Source organism: Triticum aestivum, chromosome 7B (assembly GCF_018294505.1).
Source record: "Triticum aestivum cultivar Chinese Spring chromosome 7B, IWGSC CS RefSeq v2.1, whole genome shotgun sequence".
Lineage (NCBI taxonomy): Eukaryota > Viridiplantae > Streptophyta > Magnoliopsida > Poales > Poaceae > Triticum > Triticum aestivum.
The window spans coordinates 706577726-706592852 of NC_057813.1; the positions used below are offsets into that span (position 1 = coordinate 706577726).

Sequence of the window (15127 nt, forward strand, 5' to 3'; positions counted from 1 at the left end):
CTCGCGCACGATGCTGCAGGACCGAGCTCATCTCGCGCTTGGGGTAGCAGGGTGGGTCGGTGGATGCCGGTTCTGGCCGACCTATTGGGTCTCGACGCTGGGGGTTGCCCAGGGGCGCGAAAGGTGGGACCTTTCCGCTCGTCTCTTTCGTTGGGGTGCGCCGGGTCACGGGTGAGCTGGTGTCGAGGTCTTGGATGCTGGGGCGGCGGCCCTGGTGGTGGTGGTGGCGCGGTGCTCTTGGACAAAGCCCGCGCCTTGGTGTTGCCCGCTCATCATGGCCGTGTGGGCGGTGTGGTTGCCGGGGTGTGGCGTTCGGTGGCGGTGAATGTTGGCCGAGGTGAAAACCTGCTCTATCTTCGGACGGACCGGCGGCGGCGAAGATCGCTCCCTTCTTGAAGGCGTCGTCGCGTCTCTCATTGCCCGTCATGCGGCCCGGGGGAAACTTTGATCCTTGGATCGGGCGGTGGCGGCGCTCCGGCGTCGTTTCCTTCCTGAAGGCGCCGCCTTGGAGCGCATGGTTCGTCATATGTAGCTTCATATCTTCGGGGCGGTAGTGCTAGGAGTAGTGTTGCTGCGCTCAGCGCCTTTGTATCCCGTCCTGGGTGTGTGCATGTGTTGCGGTGGCGTAGCGTGTGGTTGTACTGGATGCTTGTGGGTTGTTGCTTTATATATAAAGCGGGGCGAAAGCCTTTTTTGGGTATACCGGATCACATTCTTGAGCGATCTGAGGTGCTCTGTGCTACCTGGTACGTCACCCAAGCTGCAGCTGATGAAGTGAAGGTCTTGCAGGTTCTTTGGGCTGCCGTTATGCGTACCCATCATCCAACTCGGTATCCTATTACCATGGTAATTCCTGATTTCCAGTCTTTCAAGATACTTCGATGGGCAAAGACCCTCGAGAACCTCTGCTTGAACTTCTGGACTGCAGCTCTCATTATCCCAGGCCAGTATCAGTTCTGTGAGTTTTTCCTTACTAGCAAGATTGACTTTAACAGCCTCCTCCTTGCTCTCAACATTCTGAAGACCGCGGATCAGCAGCTTGCCTTGAAGTTTGTTTAGGTTCTTCAGCTGATGTGCCTGATAACCGTGTTCCTTCCTAATTGTGAAGGATGGTAACATTTGGAACCATGTCAGCCTGCCAACATTAGGAAATTCCAGATCTGTGTAGCTGATCACACGGCGCAAGTTGACAAGGTTCATCATATCTTCACCACTAGAAAACGCCAAATGTTTGCAAAGACCAAAATCTACCACATGCATGTGGTAAAGCTTGGTAAAAGTGCTTGGTACAGTTAGCTTGGTATTTATCACCCACCACAAAAGAAAAATAACGCAGATGCTTCAACTGACCAATAGAATCTGGGAATGAGAACGTGGGAAGACCACATCTTCTAAAACTTAATTTTAATACTCGCAATTTCTGCAGCCGCATGAACATATTGAACATACGCACTAATAAGACTTTGTCATGGTTTGATGTAACATATATCTTGTCATTGATGATGAGAGTGCGTAAATTTCGCAATCCAGATATCTTCTCAGTATGCATCTCCATATTACAAGTCCCAACAAAAAGATAGCGGACACCTGGAGGAACTTCTCCTGTGAAGTCTTTCTCTATCCTGAAGCAATCTCTTCCGGCAACCTCCTCTGCTAAATCATACAGCAGATCATGAATCGTAAAGTAATCAACCTCACATCCATCTACCTTTTGTTTCCCTCCTAATTGCAGAAATGAGGCCGATAGCAATTCATCAAAGTAAAACCGAGCAACATCTTCCATTTCCTCTTCAGGCATACTAATATTTATGAACCCTTCTGCCACCCACAACATAACTAACTCATCACGGTTCAAACGGTATCTCCTGAGGAAAATACTGCAGTAAGCGAAACATCGCCTGACCTGCTCATCTAGATAATGGTAGCTCCACCATAGAGCTCCCATCGTGTCGTTCATAAGGTTCCGATCTTTCTGACTCCTCCAAAACTCAACAGTTTGTATCTCACGGAGCCGTGAACCCACTGCTCTGGCTGCTAGAGGTGATTTCTTCAGCTTTTCTGCAATGTCCTTCCCAATCATTTCAAGTATTCTACGATCTTTGTCACTTACCGTTGCATCTCGGAGTGCATGATGCATGAACATTTCAAGGAACACTTCATCACCCAGGTCAGATATTGGAATACGTCTCTCTTTTATAGCACCCAGGGTTACTAATGCAGCTTTAGTTCGACTAGTCACCAAGATTCTGCTTCCTGCCTTCCCAACTTTCACCGGAGAAATTAAGTTTTGCAGTTCTTCACTGTCTCCTGAATTCCTGATGTTGAACCAGACATCATCCAGCACCAACAAAGTCCGTTTCCCACGCAGTTCGTCCTCCAGTTTTTCCTTTAGGACGTTAAGACTAGAGAATTCTGGGCAAGCTTCCCCAGTAGCCCCCTCCATCATCTCCCTGAAAATCGAATCTGGATCGAATGTCTGAGAAATATGAATCCACATTACAACATCAAAATGGCCTTCCATTCTCTGTTCCTTGCACTTTTTCTCATGATCATAAACAAACTGGGCAAGTGTTGATTTCCCTGACCCCGCGACGCCATGAATGCCAATTACAGAATAACATATACCACTGACGGTGTTTGCTTGACACTGGTCTTCCTTCTCATGAAGCATTGCTATGATCTTGTCACGATCCTCATCCCGACCAATAACTCGTGTCGAAGGACCTGCAGTAGTGACTGCACTGCGTGAATTGGTGGGAACAGCTCGTCTCCCATTATCATTACTTGCACCTGGCAGGTTCAATTGTTCCAAAACTTTACATGCACCACTTATAGCACGTTCTATCTGTTAAACACCGTACGTGTACACTTGATGTAATGACCTCTCCCTAGTCTGTAGGCACGTCCTTCTGTTACGGACTGCATGCACCTGCGTGTGCCCCTGCTATCCCTTCTGTTACGGACTGCATGCACCTGCGTGTGCCCCTGCTATCCCTTCTGTTACGGACTGCATGCACCTGCGTGTGCCCCTGCTATCCCTTCTGTTACGGACTGCATGCACCTGCGTGTGCCCCTGCTATCCCTTCTGTTACGGACTGCATGCACCTGCGTGTGCCCCTGCTATCCCTTCTGTTACGGACTGCATGCACCTGCGTGTGCCCCTGCTACCGCTGCGCTCTCTCCCTCTCTCTTCTACTTATGTAACAGTTCAGATGAGATGTAATACAAGAGATATACGAGAGAGTTGACCCATCTATCTTGGTAATCAGAGCCATGTCCGGCACAGCGGCTAGCACCGCGCCGGCAATGTCTTCGCCTACCCTCCCTCCCGCCTCCTCCGACACCTCGCCGGCGCTTCACTCCACTGCCGCCGGCGCCATCACTTCCTTCGCCCCTCCCATGGTTTCTCTCCCTCCCCTCACAGTTCACAACTGCAACATCTCCTCCTACATCCGCTTCTTTCTTGACCCTGCCCAAAACAATTACCACCGCTGGAGGACGATCTTCCGGTCTGTCGCCGCCAAGTATAATGGGCTCGCTCACATCAACGAGAGCGCCAACCCCGACACCACCGATCCCGAATGGCGCCGGGCGGACATCTCCGTCCTCCTGTGGTTTCATGCCACTGTCGTCGACACCCTCCTCGACGTTGTCATGCCCGATGACGCCACCGCCCTCGACGTCTGGACGCGCATCGAGCGCTACTTCCTCGCCAACCGCGCCTCTCGCGGGATCCATCTCCGTCGGCAGTTCAACAACCAACAGCAGGGCGACATGTCCATCGCCGAGTACACTCGCCGACTTAAGACCCTCGCCACCGCCATCGGCGACTGTGGTAAGCGCCTGTCTGATGATGATCTCACCACGCAGCTTCTTCATGGCCTTGCCAAGCCGTTCCACGCCATCGGCGACAACATCGGCGACACGGTGCCCCTCCCCGACTTCGAGACCGTCGTCTCTCGGCTCTCTGCGGCCGAGGAGAAGATGAAGCAACGGGCCCTGCTTGAGGGCACCTCGGCCCTTGTCATCCATGGTGGACTAGGCGACTCCTCTTCCTCGACTGGTGCTCGCAGCATCAACCCCTCCGGTGGTGCTCGCGGCGTCCCCGGCGGCGGCCAGGGCTCTGCTGGCCCCGGTGGAGGAGGCCAAGGTGGCGGTGGGCAAGGCACCGGCGGCTACGGGCGTGGCCGCGGCCGAGGGCGCGGTCGCGGCGACAGCGGGCGTGCACCGCCCCAGCCTGCTGCCATCACTCCATGGATGGGCTATTTTGCGCCCTATGGGGCGGCTCTACCTCGCCCGGCGTGGGTGCCACCGAACGCCGCTGGTGTGCTCGGCCCTCGTCCCGCCGCTCCCACGCAGGCGTATCCGGTTATGTACTCCGGCCCGACGCCCTTCCCTGCTGCTGCACCTGCCCCTGGATCGGGGTCCTACACCACGCTCGGGCCCTTTGCTGCTGCCCCGTATGCGACTCCTGGATCGGCAAACTACCCCACGCCGGCGCCCTTTCCTGCTGCTCCAACACTGCTGCCGGGGCCCTCTAGCTGGGATCAGCAGGCCTTGTTTCACCAGGCCTACAGCAACGTCGCGACCCAACACCCCAACAGCGCCACCGACTGGATAATGGATTCAGGCGCCTCTTCACACGTCACAGGTCAGCAAGGTAACCTCTCCATCTGTCACTCTCCTTCACGGCTTAATTCTTCTAGCATCACCGTTGGTAATGGCCATCAGCTCCCTATTGTTGCATCTGGATCCACTACTCTCTCACCCACAAACTTTACCCTTAATGATGTTCTTGTATCACCATCCATCATCACCAACCTTATTGGGGTTCATAAATTTACTACTGAAAATTGGTGTTCCGTCGAATTTGACCCTTTCGGCTTTGATGTGAAGGATCTCGCCAGCAGGACGGTTCTCATGCGCTCCAATAGCCCAGGTCCACTCTACCCCTTCCATGGTGATTCGGAGCACACCACGATGGCTCTCTCCGTTGCGGTCGACGGCGATACCTGGCACAAACGGCTTGGTCACCCCGGCCACGCTACTCTCTCACGTCTTTCTCGTGATTTTATTCAGCTTTGTAATAAACCGGCCCCTGTATGCTCATCTTGCCAGCTTGGCCGGCAACCCCGTCTCCCTTTCCCTTCCTCTAGAACATGTACCACCGGCCCCTTTCAAATAATTCACCGTGATTTGTGGACTTCACCGGTTGCTAGTTTTTCTGGTTTTCAATATTACCTTATTATCTTGGATGATTTCTCACATTATTCATGGTCTTTTCCGTTGCGCTCCAAATCCGACACCTCCCCCACCCTACAACGCTTCTTCCAATATGTCCTCACGCAATTTCATGTTCTCATTAAATGCTTACAATGTGACAATGGTGGTGAATTCATCAACACATCTCTTCGCACTTTCTTCTCCGATAATGGTATCACTTTTCGCCTCTCATGCCCACACACCTCGCCCCAAAACGGCAAAGCCGAACGCCTCATTCGATCTACCAATGATATTGTGCGCACCCTACTCATCCAAGCCAACTTCCCACCTCCCTTTTGGGTCGAAGCACTTCACACCGCCACGTATCTCCTCAACCGGCGTCCATCTAGCCCGATTAATTTTAACACACCCTACTATCTTCTCCACGGTGCTCACCCCTCCTATGACCACCTTCGCGCCTTTGGTTGTCTTTGCTTTCCAAATACCTACGCTACCGCCCCACACAAATTATCTCCACGTTCTGTACGCTGTGTTTTTCTCGGATATCCCCTTGAACACAAAGGGTACCGTTGCCTCGATCTCTCTTCCCGCAGGGTTTTTATTTCTCGGCACGTCATATTTGACGAGACACAGTTTCCATATACTGTGCCCACACCGCCCGCCACAAACTCTCCTCCTGCACCGGATTCCCCGCCTCCCACGCAGCTTCCGCCGATCCTCCTTGATGGCCATGCCCCACCTACCTCGGACTACCCAAACAAATCTACAACCGGCGCTGCTGACCAAACCCAAACGTCGCCCGCTTCCAGGCCCACCCAATCGATCGGATCAGCCTCGCAACCTGCTCCCGAATCCCCACCTGCCACGTCTGCCCGCTTGCCCGCCCCAACCGCGCCTGCTAGCCCTCCCACCGCCTCCCTCTCGCCCGCATGCACCTCTGCTTCCGCGCCACCCTCTCCTACCAAGCCACAAGTTCCACCTCTGCCACCCCGGTCTATTCCCGTGACTCCACCCGAGAACGCACACAAGATGAAAACGCGTGCCAAAGCCGGGTATTTTATGCCTAAGGTTCTCACGGTGTCTCCTATTTCGCCACTTCCGGCCACCTACAAATCTGCACTTAGGGATCCCAATTGGCACAACACGATGTTAGACGAATATAATGCCTTGATGCAGAATGAAACTTGGTCTTTGGTTCCTTGTCCTGCAGGTGTGAACGTTGTGACTGGCAAATGGATCTATCGTCATAAGCTAAATCCGGATGGCTCTCTCACCCGGTACAAGGCACGTTGGGTTCTTCGCGGCTTCACTCAGCGGGAAGGGGTGGACTATGGTGAAACTTTCAGCCCTGTGGTCAAGCCGGCCACCATCCGTGTGGTCCTTAGCCTTGCCACTTCTCAGTCGTGGCCCATGCATCAGCTTGACGTCAAAAACGCTTTTCTGCATGGTCATCTTCGCGAGATGGTATATTGCCAACAACCCTCTGGTTTCATTGATTCCACTAAGCCCACTCATGTATGTCGCCTACACAAATCACTCTATGGCCTCAAACAAGCCCCGCGCGCTTGGTTCACTCGCTTCACCACCTTCCTTCACGGCATCGGCTTTGTAGCATCTAAGTGCGATTCATCACTCTTCATACTGCATCGTGGCACGCAAATTGCGTATCTACTCCTTTACGTTGATGATATCATCCTCACTGCTAATGCCACAACACTTCTACATTCCATCATCAATTCTCTGAAGTGTGAATTCTCTATGAGTGATTTAGGCGACATTCATCATTTTTTAGGCATCAATGTACACCGCAACACCCATGGCATTTTTTTGTCCCAAGAACAATATGCTCTCGAAATTTTAGATCGTGCCAAAATGCTCAACTGTAACCCCATCTCTACACCCATCGACACCCGCTCGAAACTCTCTTCCACAGATGGAGCACCATATACCGACCCTTCCTTATACCGCAGCCTTGCCGGTGCTCTCCAGTACCTCACCTTGACACGTCCCGACCTTTCCTATGCCGTCCAACAGGTTTGCCTATTCATGCATGATCCCCGCGACTCCCATTTTCAGCTTATCAAGCGGATACTCCGCTATATTCGAGGCACCACTCACTTTGGCCTGCAGCTCTACCGCTCCACCTCACATGATTTGATTGCTTATTCCGATGCCGATTGGGCCGGTTGTCCGGACACTCGTAAATCCACCTCCGGCTTCTGTGTTTTCTTGGGCAACAATCTTGTGTCTTGGTCTTCCAAGCGGCAGCACACCGTCTCTCGTTCCAGTGCCGAGGCTGAGTACCGTGCAGTGGCGAATTGTGTCGCGGAATCATGTTGGATCCGGCAGCTATTGACTGATCTCCGCCTTCCTCCTACCCGTGCCACCGTGGTCTATTGTGACAATGTAAGTGCCATGTATTTGTCCTCCAACCCGGTGCAGCATCAACGGACGAAGCACGTTGAGATTGACCTACACTTTGTTCGGGACCGTGTCAACCTTGGAGAAGCGCGTGTGCTCCATGTGCCTACTACATCTCAGTTTGCGGACATATTTACAAAGGGACTACCTTCCTTGGTGTTCTCTCAATTTCGATCCAGCCTAAGCATCACGGCAGGTGATGTTACGACTGCGGGGGGCTGTTAAACACCGTATGTGTACACTTGATGTAATGACCTCTCCCTAGTCTGTAGGCACGTCCTTCTGTTACGGACTGCATGCACCTGCGTGTGCCCCTGCTATCCCTTCTGTTACGGACTGCATGCACCTGCGTGTGCCCCTGCTATCCCTTCTGTTACGGACTGCATGCACCTGCGTGTGCCCCTGCTATCCCTTCTGTTACGGACTGCATGCACCTGCGTGTGCCCCTGCTACCGCTGCGCTCTCTCCCTCTCTCTTCTACTTATGTAACAGTTCAGATGAGATGTAATACAAGAGATATACGAGAGAGTTGACCCATCTATCTCTATCCTTGTTAGGCTCTCCTCCAACTGCAATTTTGGCAACCCACTGTCCTGCAAAACCATTGTATTTCAAGATCTTATCATCGAGTTTTTGGTAACTATGGCAAATCAGTAAGAAAGCATTCTGATTTTAGCAACAAACTGTCCTGCAAAACCATTTGTATTTCTCATTAACATATACTCGCTCCAGTCCTTTTTAGTCTGCATATAAGTTATGTCTGAAGTCAAAGTATCTCTATTTTGACCAAACTTATAAAAAGTATCAACATTCACAATGCCAAATCAATATTGTTAGATTCATTATTAAATGTAGTTAATAATATATATATATATATATATATATATATATTTGATTTTGTAGACGTTTATATTTTTTAATATAAATTTGGTCAAACTTTGACTTGGCACAAATCTAATAAGCGGAGTAAAAATGAGCGGAGGGAGTAACTAGGTGGTACAAAAAGTTGGGAGGACCTGCGACCAAGCAGAACACATCCAAGTAGGAGGGCAGGGAAATAACTTATCTTTTAGTAGGGAGCTCGGCATGGCAGGCCTAAGATTCTTCTTCTTCAGCCAATCCCTCTTACGTGGAGGCATGCTGGCGGCTGACTTGGCATCTTGGATCTTCTTCTTGAGATGCTGCACTATCCAAGATGTCTTCGGCTTCGTAGGCAGTGGACCGAAGGTCGTTTAACAGTGGCTCCAAGGGAAGCCTGTAAGTGCTCTCGTCGACTACTTCCATCACGCGCTGCAGTTGTAAAACTTGTACATCGAGTATCTTCAGCTTGTCCGCTGCGTTAAAGTCGAGGTGGGCGAAACCTTTGTTGAGGACCCTTGAAATGATGGGTGAGGCGAGCCAGCCTACTGCGGTGCGGATACGCCCCATCCTGCAGCAGCACTAACAGTAATTGGGTCCAGCATTGCAAGCTAGGCTGAAGGATCTATATATATGTACATGAATCCTGGTAGTGCACCCGGTAACCTGTTCACAATCACAACTAAGACAGACAAAACAAGTACCAGTTGAGAGAGAGAGATGCTTTGTTTCCCACTGGTTTGCTTTATAAGAATTAAGAAGGCTAAACAGACCTCAATATGGGAGCGCGTTCTCACCGAGGGCAGGCCTGGACCTGGTGATTCTTCTTGGCCTCCGCACAAAGAACTTTGGCGAATCTGCGTCTGCGAGACTGGACCTGGTGTCCACCCCCCGCGCGAAGAAGAAGAGTGCGAGGCAGAAAATTGCATAGGAAGAACAGTAGCGATGGTGTGCGGTTGAAGCTACTAGCAAAGCAGAGAACGAATGCTGGGGCAGTTGGGAGGACGGGGGTGTGGTTGAGGGATGCTTTCAGTACAGCAATGGTGGGCTAATAAGACTTGGTCCAATTTCAGAATGGACGTGTACCCACTGGCTTGCTTTGCAGTCAGTTTCATCATCTTTTTTATTTTTTGAGCATGAAGAGTTTCATCATCTTATATATTATCATTGGCCTGACAAGTAATGTTGGCCACACAAACACAACACGGTCCAGTCTTATTATTGGTTTGAGAATTAATGCTGGCAAAGCAACACTGTCCAACCTGGTTTCAGTTAATGAAAAAGCTAGAGAAAATTGCTCCTGAATTAGCAGTACAAGAACAATACAGAGTGACATTCCTGAGGAAAAAAGGGCCTGACAGAGAGCAGAGCAGACCGAAGCTTGTTTAATAGTGGCTCCAAGACAACCCTGTAAGTGCTCTCGCGGACTACCTCCATCACACGCTGCAGCTGTAAAATTTCTATATCGAGTATCTTCAGCTTCTCCATTGCGTCAAAGTCGAGATGGGCAAAACCTTTGTTGAGGACCCTTGAGATGATGGGCGAGGTAAGCCAGACTATAGCGGATACGCCCCATCCTACAGCAACACCAATGCTAACTGGATTCGCCATGCAAGCCTTAGTTCAGAAAGGTGAGCCAGACTAAAGTTCCAAGCCTTAGTTAAGAGAGGGGAGAGAATGGCCCAGCTAATACAGCCGTTGACCTGCTGGTAGTAAGAGAGATGATGGAACTATATGCTCTCTCTGTCACACTTATGCAGTATTCTACACACACTTCCCTCCACTCATTTTCCACCTATATCATTTTTTTTTCTTTGCTTAGAATGGTAATATCGTATTTATTTTCTTTCCAGGTCCTCTTGCATCACTATCAAGACTTAATGAATTGGCATGGATGCTTCAAGGGAATTTCCGATGGATCAACACCTACCCCACTACCAGTTAATGTTACAATTAGCCATAATTTCGCTTCCTCTGTAGGTTAATATATCTCCATTTTTCCCCTGTCCTAGATAGAGGTGTGAACTTTAGGGAACCAATGATGTACTAGATGCAGGTCAATGGTATTTAGTATTAACACATCCAGCTTCTCTAGTCTTTATCTACTCAAGACTTATAACCACGGTGAATATTATTCCACTATACAGTATTACTTTTCCTTGCTTAGAACATTAATGTCGTATTTCTTCTTTTCTCTGATTCTACTACATGACCTCAAGGTCAAATGCTGAATAAGTATCGGCCCAATTTCAGAATGGACGGCTATGCCTCTTTCGTAATTAAGTCTCCAAGCAGGTTCTAACACAGCACGGGTCAGTTTCATCATCATATGATTGGTCTGAAAATTATTGCCGACCACGGTCCAGTTCTATCTGTATACCCTATTCGTTTGAATGAAAAAGCTCGAGCAAAATTACTCCTATATGGTTTACTTTGAGATTAGTAGAATGACCATGATATGAGGCTCAATGATTGGTGGAGATTGACAGGAATAAAGAAAAAAATAGTTGTTTGTGCAATGATAAGCACTCCCTTGATCTTTTGAGGCTGATTTCAGGATGTTGAGATAAAATTTCAGTTGCCTGTGAGCACAAGCTGTTCTTATTTAGAGCAGTTACCCATGATCTTATTTGTGACCGCAGCAGTTATGCAGGTTTATTTTAACAAAACAGCATGATATAAAATTATACATGTGAGGATGAACAAAAGAAAACAAAACAAGGAACACAATTATGTTCCTGAGCTTGCTTAGTTATCCCACGAGCACAAGAAAGTAGACACTACTAAATCAAGTAAACAATAGTCATCAATTGCAACAAGAAAGTAATCAATGAACAAGTGTGATAATTAGGAAGAGAAGGAGTTAACTAGGATGAGATAGAAAGTTTACCACTGCATATTTGTGTGTGAAGACCACAATGATGGCGGGAAGTTGGCATATATGTGTCTCCCCGAACACTTAAGCTTGCTATGATCTGAATAAACCCTCTGAAGCTGCAATGTCCTGACGTCGATTGAAAAATATTCAAAGAGTGGGTTCTCTTGAGATATGTCTGGTGTCCTTATCAATAGCAAATACCTTCCTGTTGCAGCTATGATATAATACCGGTAACCAGAATCTAGTGAGATTGTCTTCTCCATATGCCACTGGCTGGGACTCTCGCCTTTGTTCCGTGCAAAGGTATAGGTAAGGTCAGATGCAAATATATTCACCATGGAAACCAAAGATCCCAAGCCTGCCTTCCCCTGCCTCCACAATGGCAAAACCTCCCTTTCTCCATTCTCCAGGTGGGGGGAGAACAATGGAGAACTCCATCCTTCTTGCGTCAAGCATGAGCAACTTTGTCCACCTGAACAGCGTACAGTCCCAGTAGAAGCAGCCATAAGCACAATGGTGCCTGAGAAAAAGAGGGTGGACCTGTGACATCATGCCGGACTCGCTGCTGCAAAGGGCCAAATCACTCCAAGCCTTGGATGCAGCAGCTCTCCATTGTCCGGTGCTCGACGAGAACACCAAGGCGGACAGCTTAGTTTCGCAGTATGCCATCCACATCACTCGGAATGATGCCGCAGCTTCCTCCTCATCGTCGCCGAGGGGAAAGAGAGAAGGCTTGCACCGACATCTGCCTACCAAAGCGGCTAGGTCGTCAGGTACTGGGGGGAGCACGAGATACCACCGGCGCAAAGGGTCGCACACTGCCAGCTCCCGGAAGATCGGGGTCACCTCGCCCGTTTTGGGCCCGCGATGGAGGAGGACGCGGCCGTCGCGGCAGTCCTGGACAGTCCAACGGCAGTGCGAGGGGAGGAAGGAGAAGGAGAAATCGGCGGCGAGGGCGAGCGCGCGGGCGGCGGGTGCGGAGGGATGAGGTGGTAGTGCTGGATGGAACCCGTCGCGGTCGAGGAAGCCGATGAGTGGTGGTGCGTGGAGGCAGCGGAAGCGGCGGAGAAAGTACCGGTCGGTGGCGAGTCGGCGGAAGGTGCCGCAGGCGGCGGAGGCGCGGGCGAGGTCGGCCGGGTCGGGCAGCCGGAGAAAGATCTCTGCTGTGTGCGGCAGTGGAGAGGCTTCTGGCAATAAAGGGCTCACTTTCCGGGCCCAGCAAGCGCGGAACAGAAAGTTCAAACTTGAAAGTTGAAAACCATCCATCTCAACAAAAAAGATTTTAAAACCATCCAAACTTTAGCTGTACGAACCGATAGTTTTTCGTGATATAGAGAGGTGCCGTGGGGGCATGCGTGCTTGCACAATACATAGGCCTCCGGTGAGTTGGGTATTTGCCCGAACATGATATATGTGGTGAGCGGATACGAATTTGCACACATGCTACTGGGGCTAGGCCATTGGGAATAATAAACTTTTTTTTCCAAGGGAATAATGAACTTGTTAGGTGGTTGTGGTGGCCGGATTTTTCAAAGTACATGAACAACTTTTACAAATACAGAAACATTTTATTAAAATACGCAAACACTTTCTTAAAAATACATGAATATTTTTCTGAAATGTATGATCACTTTGCTAATTACATGATGATCAGTTTTTTAGTACTCCCTCCGTCCCATAATGTAAGATGTTTTGAAGCAGTACATGATGAAAAAGAACTACACTATGAACATTTTATAAATATGCCATGAATAATTTTAATTCATGGTCTTTTTTATTACACAATGACGGTTTTCAAAAAGCACAATGACCATGTTCAAAACACACGATAAACAATTTCAATACATGACGAGTATTTTTTATAGACGTGAAAAATGTGATGCACATTCTTAAAGTACAACAAACCTTTTTCTGAGAGACAATGAAGACTTCTTTTTAATACACGATGAATATTTGTTAAGAAAAAGACATTCATGCTATCTTTAAAATACAGGATGGCCATTTCTTTAAATACATTATGAACAATTTTGAACCGTGCAGTATTTTTTTAATACATGACAAACTTTTTTCAAAAACATGATGAGGTTTTGAAATCATGGGATAGACATTTTTAATAAACGACGGGCATTTTTAAGACATAATGATCATTTTTTTAGTATCTGATGAATATTTTCTAAAAATATAATAAATATTTTTAAAGTACGCGTGAACATTCTTAATACATGACTTTTTAAGAGAAAAGAAATATTTTTTAAATACATGATGAACTTATCTTAAACACTATGAACACTTTTGATGGGCGGTATTTTTTAATACGTGATGAATATTTTTTAGAAACACAATGGATGTTTTTAAAACACTTGATGAACATTTTTAATACATGACAAACATTTTTAAGTCTTACTTAGCATTTTTAAATGTGCAATAAACATTTTTTAAAACACCACAACCAATTTGAATATATGACGAAGATTTTGTAAGACACAATCAATATTTTCTAGATACTCGACAAATATTTATCTGCAATGGCACGCAACGTTCGGCTAATGGGTACACTAAACTAAAAAAAAGCTAATGGCTATGCATTTCGATTTTATTTTGCGGGGGAGAAGGGATTTCCATTAACTTCACAAAGGTTTACAACCCTATCTGGACAAGACCCAGACCACGGTCTTCACATCAACTCGACCGACCCTAGCAAGTTCATGACTTACCGAGTTTTTCATGCGTCAAATATTTTCTTTTGCATGGATAAGCTGGTTAAACCTTGAGGCTGATATTTCCAGTTGGAAGATGACTACAACTGGGGTCTTCACAGTCAAATCCATGTGCATGGCCCTCATTAATGACGATAAATATTTCCACCACCAATATATTTGGAAAATGAGGGTTCCAATTGAAAATTAAGATCTTCATGTAGTATTTAGACCGAAAGTTCATCCTGACAAAAGATAATATGAAGAAAAGAAGTTGCCAGAATTGCACTGAGTGTTGCTTCTACGATGGTGAGGAATCGATTCAACATCTATTCCTTCAATTTCCACTTGCCAAGCCGTTGTGGCGCTTAGTTCATATAGCTTTTAAACTACCTTCCACCAAGTAGTTCCGTGTGAGAATTTCTGCTTTACTTTGGGTCATCTGGAACACTTGTAATTATTATTATTTTTGACCGAACGAAGGTCCCAAAAAATCTGCAGGTTGTCTTCAAGGCCATCAGCTGGATCAATACGTGGTCCTTACCTCGCAAGGAGGAGGAGTGGGCGCGCATGGTCTTTGGGTGCAACCAATTGGAGATGGTAGCTTGGAATTCATTCACCTGATATAGTTGGGAGCCTATTAGTAGGATTTGTGATACATGAGGCTCATCTTCCTATGTCATTTCGAATTTTCCCTTACGGGCAGCCATTTGTGGGTATTTTTTAGTGAATTATTTTGTAATTCAATATGATAAACTTTGAGACTTGAAATAAAAGGTTGTGTGCATCACTCAACGAAGAGGCCGAGGGTGTTACTCTCTTTTCGAAAGAAAAAAATGATCATAATGAATTATGAGTGGCATGACTTGATGTACAATTAGTACTCGATCATGAAATATAGTGGAACTCACTACATGTAAATAATAATCAAGAAAAAGACACATGCTTTATGAAATGATTCCATGGAAACCAATTTACATAAAAGTCTCATTAGAAGAAATAAACAGCTATTATCATTATCTGCTCCTAGTATAAACAATCTAGTATTAGA

At 47.7% G+C, this 15127-nt stretch overlaps 1 long non-coding RNA gene and 2 pseudogenes across 1 annotated transcript; 1 reads left to right on the forward strand and 2 right to left on the reverse strand.

Moving 5' to 3' along the window:
- Positions 1 to 456: 456 nt before the first annotated feature.
- Positions 457 to 4032, reverse strand: LOC123158546 (putative disease resistance protein RGA3; annotated as a pseudogene).
- A 470-nt stretch (positions 4033 to 4502) lies between these two features.
- LOC123162220 (uncharacterized) lies at positions 4503 to 5265 on the forward strand. The gene is made up of 2 exons (XR_006481102.1): positions 4503 to 4660; positions 4897 to 5265. It is a non-coding gene; the product is annotated as an uncharacterized lncRNA (long non-coding RNA).
- A 6123-nt stretch (positions 5266 to 11388) lies between these two features.
- LOC123158547 (uncharacterized) lies at positions 11389 to 12646 on the reverse strand (annotated as a pseudogene).
- Between the last annotated feature and the right edge of the window lie 2481 nt (positions 12647 to 15127).